The following is a 9002-nucleotide window of genomic DNA, read 5'->3' on the forward strand; positions in this document are numbered from 1 at the left end:
TTTTCAACTCAGCTTTGACCCAGGAGAGAGGCAAACACAACTCTACACTGCCTGCCTGCTCCATTTCCCATTACCCCCTCCTGTCACATCTGTTTGTCACACTCCCGTCTCAGCTCTTCTTTTTCTCTAATGTCTTCATCCCTCTCTTTTCTCACCACTCTAACACAAGAAACACCTACCTCTGGACCTTCCGTAGTCACTGGAGGCCACCTGCTTGTGGCACCACTGTATGCTCTGTGTTTGTCTTCTGCCTGCATATTAACTGTGCTGGTCACGGTGGCCACTCCATCAGTATAAGTGTTAGGCTGCACAATGGGGTCCTACTGGGCTGGCAAACCTGGCCTGATGTGTTCTATAATTAACCTTTCTTGCTACTTGAATTCATTGATGGACAAATGGGTTTGGAAAAAGTCATGATGTGGTGACACCCATTTTAAGGATGGAGGGTGCTCATTCTTGCTCAAATTTTCATCTGCTTGTGGGACAACATTAAGTTTATCCCAAAGCCACTGTTTTGTACTCACAAGCCAGTGAGTACATTTCTCAGGAAGGCATGTTGTCCTCACTCTTTCAGAGAGCTGACATCTCTTTGGCAATCGGCTGATTAATTCCCCTGGCAGCACACACCAGAGAGCATTTCAGCACGTCATTTCTGGCTTTCTTTCCACTGCATGGAAATAGATTGCATCTTTCCCTGCTTGGTAGCTTCTCTAGTTAGTGTTGTAAGATTTGAGTAACTGAGTTACTGAAGTAGCATTATCCTGTATATGCTTGCCCTGAATCATGGCATTGCAGCGGCATCTACTCTTTCAGGGGCAAGGAGCAGAAACCACACATCTGGGTTTTACTTTGGAACCTAAAACACACACAATAGCAATGTACTGCATTTTTCACTGAAGGAAGCAGGTTGCTCTGGAGCTGGGGACACCAGGGTCCCTTGAGCAGGAACACAGTAACTCAGGGCTCTCCTGGGATTCATCAACCTTAGCCACAGACCACTGTGTTTTGTTTGGCCACTGTGGTGAAGGCAATTATTTACCAAACTTCCTGGCCAGTGTGTCATGAATACAAGTTCCAACATTTGGAAGGAGAAAAAGGAATCACTGGACATGTCAAGAAAGGCAGAAAGGCTGTGCTTGAGTACCTTCAGCGCAGGAGAAAAACCACACTCACATCAGCAGTGCCTGAGGGGGATCTCAGTGGCATGGCCACAGCCAAAGCATACCAGACATGCACAGGCAAAACCTGTTCCAGTGCGGTAATAGCTTCTCTGTGGCAATAACCTCAACAGCTTAAATCAAAATTATTTTTATTAGACCACCTCAAAAAGTCTCAAGTATTTTGAATATGATTCAATAGCAAGCTTTTCAAGCATGACAGATCCCTGCAACCTAGGCTGCATTAGCAGAAGTATATCCAGCAGATGAAGGGAAACTATAATTCCCGTCCATGTGAGATGTGTGAGGCCACATCTGGAAGGTGTGAGCTGAGGTTGCAAGATGCATGTTAACAGACTGCAGCACATCCTGTTAAAGGGCCTCACAATAGAGGGCTGAAGCACACAGAGCACAAGGATAAGGCTGAGGGAACAGAGAGAAGGCCAAAGGGGTGTCCAGTTGCTGTCTGCCCCTTCTTAAGGGAAAGCTGAAGAGAAGATGGAGCCAGACTCTGAGGAGGCGGCACAGTGAAAGGACAAGAAACAAAGGATGCAAGTTGCAACAGGGGAAATTCTGAACAGAAAACCTCTCCCCCTTGAGAGCACTTTAGCAGTGGAACAAGTGCCTACAAAGGCTGCAGAATCTCCGCTCCTGGAGATGTTCAAAATATGGGGAGAAAAGCCCTGAGCACCCCAATCTAGCTTTACACTTGTCCCACTCTGAGCAGAATCCCTGAGGGGATATGCTTCTGGAAACTCCTTCCTGCTTGAATTTTTCTGTGAGTTTGTGATTTGATCTGTGCTACTGATTTGCCGTGAGCAAATGTTCAGTGTCTTCATAATACTACAAGCCAGAAGGGTAGTATGCTTGTTTGAGCCTATGGAAATGCATCTCTGTTGACAGTAGCACTGGAATCAGCAAAGCCCTGGTACACAAACATCTAGCTGGCCTGCTACTCTTTGTAGCTCTTCTCAACCCGTCTTCCTTCTCTTCCAAGTACAGGCACATCTCCTAGCAGCAGGACCTGTTTGATTTGGGGATCACTCCCTAAACTGTGACATCCATATTCTTCTGAACAGCAGCAGTCACAGAAATGTCATTCAAAATGCATGAGAGCATAGTTGTGGGTGCTTGGCTGATGCCCTCCTCACATCATCTTCAGTCCTCACCAAAGTGCTGCTAAAGCATCTCTGGGTCTTTACAGCTGCCTTGTGCCATTTTTCAACAGGAAGGATGATGCTGAGGAAGGTGGGAAGAGAGACAGTGGAGAACAGTAAGTTGTATGAGGGCAGAAGCAAAACTCAAGCATCAAGACGAGAGCTCTTCTTGCTTCTATATTTGTGGTTTTACAAAACTGGCATGTTTGGGGAGCAAAGATTTGCAGCAAATCCATCAAATTCAAGGTAAGTATGCAAGGAGTGGAAAAGGGGAGCTATATTTCAGGAAGTGAGAAAACAAAGTACTCAGGGTCTCTGCAAACCCATTAGTCTAGTCTTAATAGAGTGTAAGGTTAAGAACAAATTACAGAAGGAAAACAAAATTAACTCTACAGTAGTAAGTGGAAAATGGAATCAAATACAGGATGGCTTTATCAACAAAAGCAATATGTGCCTTCAACTTAGTCTTTTTCTTTATACCTCCTTTCCTTTACCTGGATGAAAAAAAAGAACTTGGTAAAACCAACCTACCTAGATTTCAGTAGGACATTTGCTACAGTATAGGGTGGAAGGCAGATGCGAGGTGAAATGACAGGAGTGGTTAGGAGCATTTTAGATGGGTAAAACACTGGGGAAGAGGAGGTGATGTTGTTGAGTCAAAAGGGAACTGCCACCATGGAGCAATGTTACTGGCCTTGGGAATAATTCTGTTTGCAGTAATGGCTCTAGCTCAGCATAAAAAGGAAGTTTGCTGATTAAATGCATTTAGAGGAATTACTCACAGACAGTGTAAGGCCCTGTTCTTTGCTCCTGCTAACAAGAATTTTTCTTATGTAGGGACATTCAGTGGTTAGAAATGACAGAAGAAAAGACAGATCTCTGTGCATTCATCACTCACGAGGTGATTATGAAGCACAGATGTGACGTGGTCACAAAGGCAACAGCCTTAAAAAGATCATTACGTGAATCTTACTGAGGATGGTGTTTACAGTTTGTCAGAAGCAGGCTCAGAGCTGGCAGCAGTGAAGAGGAGCTGCAGTAATAGAGTCTGCCTCTGTGCCTTCCCTGCCCTCCCTGTGAGAGGATGTAGGTAGGTTGGCTTCTTCACCTGGGCAGGGGGCTATTCCTTCCCCAAAGATTTTCTTTCAAGGGTAAGAGATCAGTCCTCAGCCTGATATTCTTAATGCAGAAGATTGCTTGGTTTCTATCCCACACAACATCTTCTCCCAGAAGCCCTCCGAGGAAGGAAGTTTAAACCCCCAGGATCTTAAAAAAGGCTCAGTTCTCTGGAGAGGTACAGAAAAGTCCCTCTGAACTCAGTGTGTGGCATGCCTGCACAGACAGAAGACACGACAGTTTCATCTTTGGGTTCTCAGCATCAGGAGAATGGCTGATGGTTTATAGGACAAGGTTAGTGCTGGACTAACACCTGGCTTGTGAGGAGGCAGTAAGCAGAGCTTGCTATGGCTTGTTTCTGTCAGCGGTTTCTGAGGTCTGCTTAATTTAATTGAAGGAAATGAAACTGGAGTGAGACCTCAGGCAATGATCTAATTCATCATCCTGACCCAGGGACAAGATTAAGTAAGCACAGCTCATCCCTGACAGATATTTGTTGAACCTGTTCTCAACAGCCTCCAGTGACAAGACTCCCTTGGCCAATCTAGTCCAGAATTTTACAGCCCGAGAGTTAAAAAGCTTTTCCAACCAGGCAGATCAAGTCTTCACCAACGAAAATGAATCCGCTGATTTCAGAGGTCCCACTAGAAATGGCTTTTCACTCCAATGGCACAGTGTTCTTGAACCAGCTGTAAATACTTTTTGGCAATTTCATTCAGATTTAAGCAGTTCCAGATATAATTCTTTCCCTAGTTTGTTTATGAAATTTATGCCTTCCTTTATATCAGAAGTCTCAAAGTCAAAATCCATCGCATCTGTTGCATCCCCCCAGTCCGCCAGGCCAGTTACCCTGTCAGAGAGAGAAGTTAGATGGGCTTGATGTGATCTTCCTGATGAATTGACATCAGAGAGTTCTTTTCAGAAATATACATTGAAATATCCATTGAGTAGGAAGCTAATTCATACATGCTGTTGCTGCCTGGTAGACATGAGAAGGAAGATTAAGACAGAGGCATCTGAAGCTGTGGCAATCTGAGGGGAGGGGAACCAAAAGAATAAAATGCAGGAGTGAAAAAGTGAAGTGCAATAGTGAGCAAGTGAAATGCAGAAGTGAGCAAGCAGTCTGCTATTAAAATTCTGGAGCTGCCAGTAGCCCAAGTAAGCACCAAAAGATCAGAGGGATGGTCTGTAAATGCTTTTATAGGCTGTAGTATCAGTGAGGTATCACATCTATAACAGGAGTGCCTCTGAAATTCATTGCAGATTCTGACACAGCAAGAGGCTTTCAGACTAACACACTCAGGCTGCATCATTCTGAGTGGCTATTCATGTTTCAGATGCTCTCACATCTCTACCATATTCCAAAGCTTTCCTAATGTCTGGATCACATCCCTTGGGCAGAGCTCCCAAGTGTCAGGTAGGCATTATGTTTACACACATTATTTACAACATTATCTGGGAAAACTCACCAGCTGCCTTGCTTCCTCTCATTGTACCACAGACAGGTTATCTCCCCAGATTATTTCTTCCTTCTCCTCATGATATATTTCCCAAAAAGCTAAACCCAGAAACACTAGTGTTACCTACTCATAGCACATCTTGCAAACTTTCCATCTTTTCTCAATCCATATCATGTGCCTGGATGCTTGTTTGTCCTTAGCAGTCACAGTGTGTAGTCACATGTTAGAAATTACAGGTCCCTACAGGAATCAGGGCAAGCTGCCATGTCCTTCTTGCCCATACCAGCTTCATCCCTTCACCTGGGACAGGGAAGATACCTTGCCCTCCTTGTAAGAATCACAGAACAATAGAATATCTCAGGTTGAAAGGGACCCACAAGGATCAATGACTCCAACTCCTTGCTCCACACAGGAACACTCAGAATTAAGTCCTACATCTGAGAGTGTTGTCCAGATGCTCTTTGAACTCCGGCAGCTTGGGGCTGTGCCCACCACCCTGGGCAGCCTGTTCCAGGGCCCCAGTGCCCTCTGGTGCAGAACCTACATCTAACTCCCAGCTGCCCCTCCCCTGACACAGCTTCATGCTGTTCCCTTGAGCCCTGTCGCTGTCACAGAGAGCAGAGCTCAGCGCTGCCCCTCAGTTCCCCTCATGAGGAGCTGCAGCTGCCATGAGGCCTCCCCTCAGCCCCTCCAAGCTGAACAAACCAAGAAGCAGCCACATCTCTAGTTTTTGTGGCAAAGTGCACAGCCCAGTCGCAGGGCAGAGCTGGGACCTGCAGCCACTCTCCCCTTCACACCACTGCAGCTGTGGGGACAGCACACTTCAGGGGCAGTTCCCAGTGCGTGCATTTGATGTGGGTCTTTTGTTTTGTGGGCAAGCAGATTCCACTGTCCTATGGCACACCTATGTCCGTGATCTGTATATTTTGACAGAAAACACCATTCTTTTTACATTTTATACGCTCTACCGTTATGTTTGTGACTCTTCACAGTGCAGCCTGGTTTCTGGGTAGTTATGCACCAGAAAAACTGAGTACACTGTGGTTGGGAACTTGTTTCCGGGTGCTCTTGACAGACCCAAAAGATGCACTGACAGATTAATTCCTGTTGCTGTTTCTCAGCGGGAGTACCTCTGACTTTCCAGACAGATTTAGAGAATCCAAGAGTTACAGGTTTCTGCCCAGAGGAGTGTGGGCATCATTTGGAAACCATTTACTGCACTGTTCCTCAGAAGCAGTGGGTCCTAAGGCCAGACTGTGTGAATCGGGCCCTGTTGCAGGCAGCTTCCCACAGGCCAGGTGCCTCCTGCCTAGCAGGCTGAGCAACTCCTCCCAGGTGGGCTGCAGTTGCTATCTCCACATCCTCGGGGCAGTTGTTCCTAGAAACTCTTTTGCATCATCACTTGGGCTCATTTTAGCAAGGTTTCTCATGTTTTCCAGGGACTCCTTTAGCAGTGTGGTCACCTGGGGCTGTTTTCCAGCCTTACTGGCAGAGTGAGCATCTGTCACAGGAGCCCTTGGCTCTGTCTGGGGAGAAGCTGCCACCTAAGAAATTGCTCTGCACTCACTCCCTCTCTCCTTCTGGATTGCAGCCTTCCAGGCCTGCCAGATGAAAGCTCCAGCTTTTCTGGTTCCCACCATCTGTAGGTAATTTCAGGCATGCATGTGGATGCAAGGGAACTGTTCTAAGAAAAAGGGAGGTCCTGCAGAAAGTCAACATGCAAAATAATAATAATAGTAACAAAAACAAAAAAAAAAAAAAAAAAAAAAAAACTAGAGAAACTAGGCCATAGATTTAAGAAATACTGCTTGGTGCCCCAAAACTACTAGAAATAGGAGTCCAGCACAATGCCTGGTTTGACAGGACACAAAGCAGTCCTGTAAGAGCAGGACCAGATGGGTGGCTGCTGCTCAAGCTGAACCTCCTCTCCTGCACTACACTGCTTAGCATGAGCATAACCAGCAGCAGTAACTGCAATAAGCTTATTTAAACAATTGGTTTTTTTTTTTAAATACTAATGTCTTAATGGGTGAGAGGAAGACGAGCTGAAAATGGCAGCAGTAACTGGGGAGGGGTGCACAGGGGGAGTCATTCTGACCATTCTCTGCTTCTGTGCTTGAAGATTCTGCAACAGCTATGTTTTAGAACTGCCATAATTGTAGTTCTGATCCCTGAGCATTGTGCACCTCTGTGACTTGCTGTAATGCTGGCCTGAGTTACCTGTATGGAGAGTCCAGGACAGGGCTGGAGCTCGTGGCAGCCTCCTCGCGTCCTTACCTTAGACAGAGCAGCCTCTGTGGCAAAGCAGCATGACTGCAGCTGCACAAAAGGGCCAACGGCTTGCTGCTGCCGGGCAAGCACGCGGCCCGCCCAACTGCGATAGGGCGCTGCGCTAAGGGCGCTACCCGCTTGAAGCGGCTCTCGCCCACCCTCGAGACTGCAGTGCAATGCATCGGGGTGCTCCCAGTGGGCGCTGCACTGCTCTTCAGAGGGTACAACGGGGATGCGTTTCTATGAGCAGACTCCTAGCAGAAAGTTTTTCCTCAGTGTTTTTGCGGAGTGGAGAGGCGCCTGGCGAAATCTTTGCCCTAGGACATCTAATCACCTGCCATCTCTCCCTGTGCTTGGAAGCTCTGCACTGAGTGTCTGGGTGACTCATAGCCAGAAGCACTCTGTTTTCATCCCAGACTGGGATCAGGTTTATCCCCCGGCATATCCACAGGGGTCTGGCACTCCCCTGCCTGTACACCTTCACCATGGCAGAGGGCTTCATACCTGACAAGTGAATGCAGCTGGAGGGCTGGCAGCTCAGAGGAGCAGAAGGAAGGTAGCCTGGGCATGCATCTTAACTCTAAATGTCCTGTTTTTCCACCAGTTTGCGTTTTGATGAACTCAATGTTCTGGGAAGGAATGAGCTATCACCAAGCAACATTAACTCTGTGTTAACAAAGGGCTTTGTCATTGAATTTAAGCTTAAGGACAGTGCTGGCACAAGAATGAATTATTACAGGCTGGGCCATGAGTACACTGAGGCTAGAAATTAGAAGAAGCTTCACACCTGATAGTGCAAGGAGCTGGCACAGCCTCTGGAAAAGCAGTGCTGGGGCCAGGAGTCTGAGCTTGTTTGGAGACTGGGAGTCCCTGAGCACTAGATGATGGGGCTGCCTGCCACAGGCCAGGAGATCTCTGCCAGCCCTCTCTTCTTATGGGATTGCAGAACATTTTTATAATGTCTTTGCTCTTCATGCAGCACAAGCCAAGTAGGACGCCTGGGGCTTGCCTGGAGCTGGTGCCAGCTGCTCAGGGTGGTGGGGATGGTGCCCAGTGGAAGCTGCAGAGAGAGCTGTACTGCTGTAGTCACCCAGGGAGTGAAGGATACAAATCCCAGAGATGGCATAGCTGCCTCTAGCACATGGAGAGCTGGGGTGGAAATAAGAGCAAACAGTAAATGACAGGTAGGCCCAGGGCCAGTTGCCTTGGGTGGCAGCTGGGTGTCTTGCAGATCCAGTGGGATTTCTGATAAGCACAAGAAGGCTCGTCCACATCGCAGTGCTTTTACAATGCTTTTATGGGTTGGGCACTTAAAGTCTTTGAGGCCATCTCCTCCACTGTTTTCACTTTATTAATGGAGGCTTTGCACACAGGCTGAGGTGAGGCCCGTTCACCATTTTCCAGGCAGGACAATATGGACAGTGATGAGACCAGTTTGGCACAGAGATGAGAGAAGGGGATGCCCCAGGAGCAGCTGCCAGGGAGAAAGATGAGAGCATCTCTCCTAGGACTGGACATGCCGCTGGGTCTTGCGCCAAGCAGCAGTATGTGCCTTGGAGCAACCTGCCTTGCTGCAAGCCCTGGACATTGGCAGCCCTGGACATAGCATGCAGCTCCTAACCACCCGTCTGCAGCCAATTGCCCACAGCAGAAAGCCTTGCATGAAGTATTTCACTGTAGGTCACAGAGGGTTATGTACAAGCCCAATGTAAAATGGGAGTTACAGCAAAATCTGTGACTGGCTGTGTTTTCTGCTTTTTAGTAGAAGATTAAGGCATTGCTGGAGTGATGTCTACATCTTCCTCAGTGATGAAAGCTAGAGGTTTCAAGCCTAGCTGCTG

Source organism: Meleagris gallopavo, chromosome 1 (genome assembly GCF_905368555.1).
Source record: "Meleagris gallopavo chromosome 1, MGAL_WU_HG_1.1, whole genome shotgun sequence".
In the NCBI taxonomy this organism is placed as follows: Eukaryota; Metazoa; Chordata; class Aves; order Galliformes; family Phasianidae; genus Meleagris; species Meleagris gallopavo.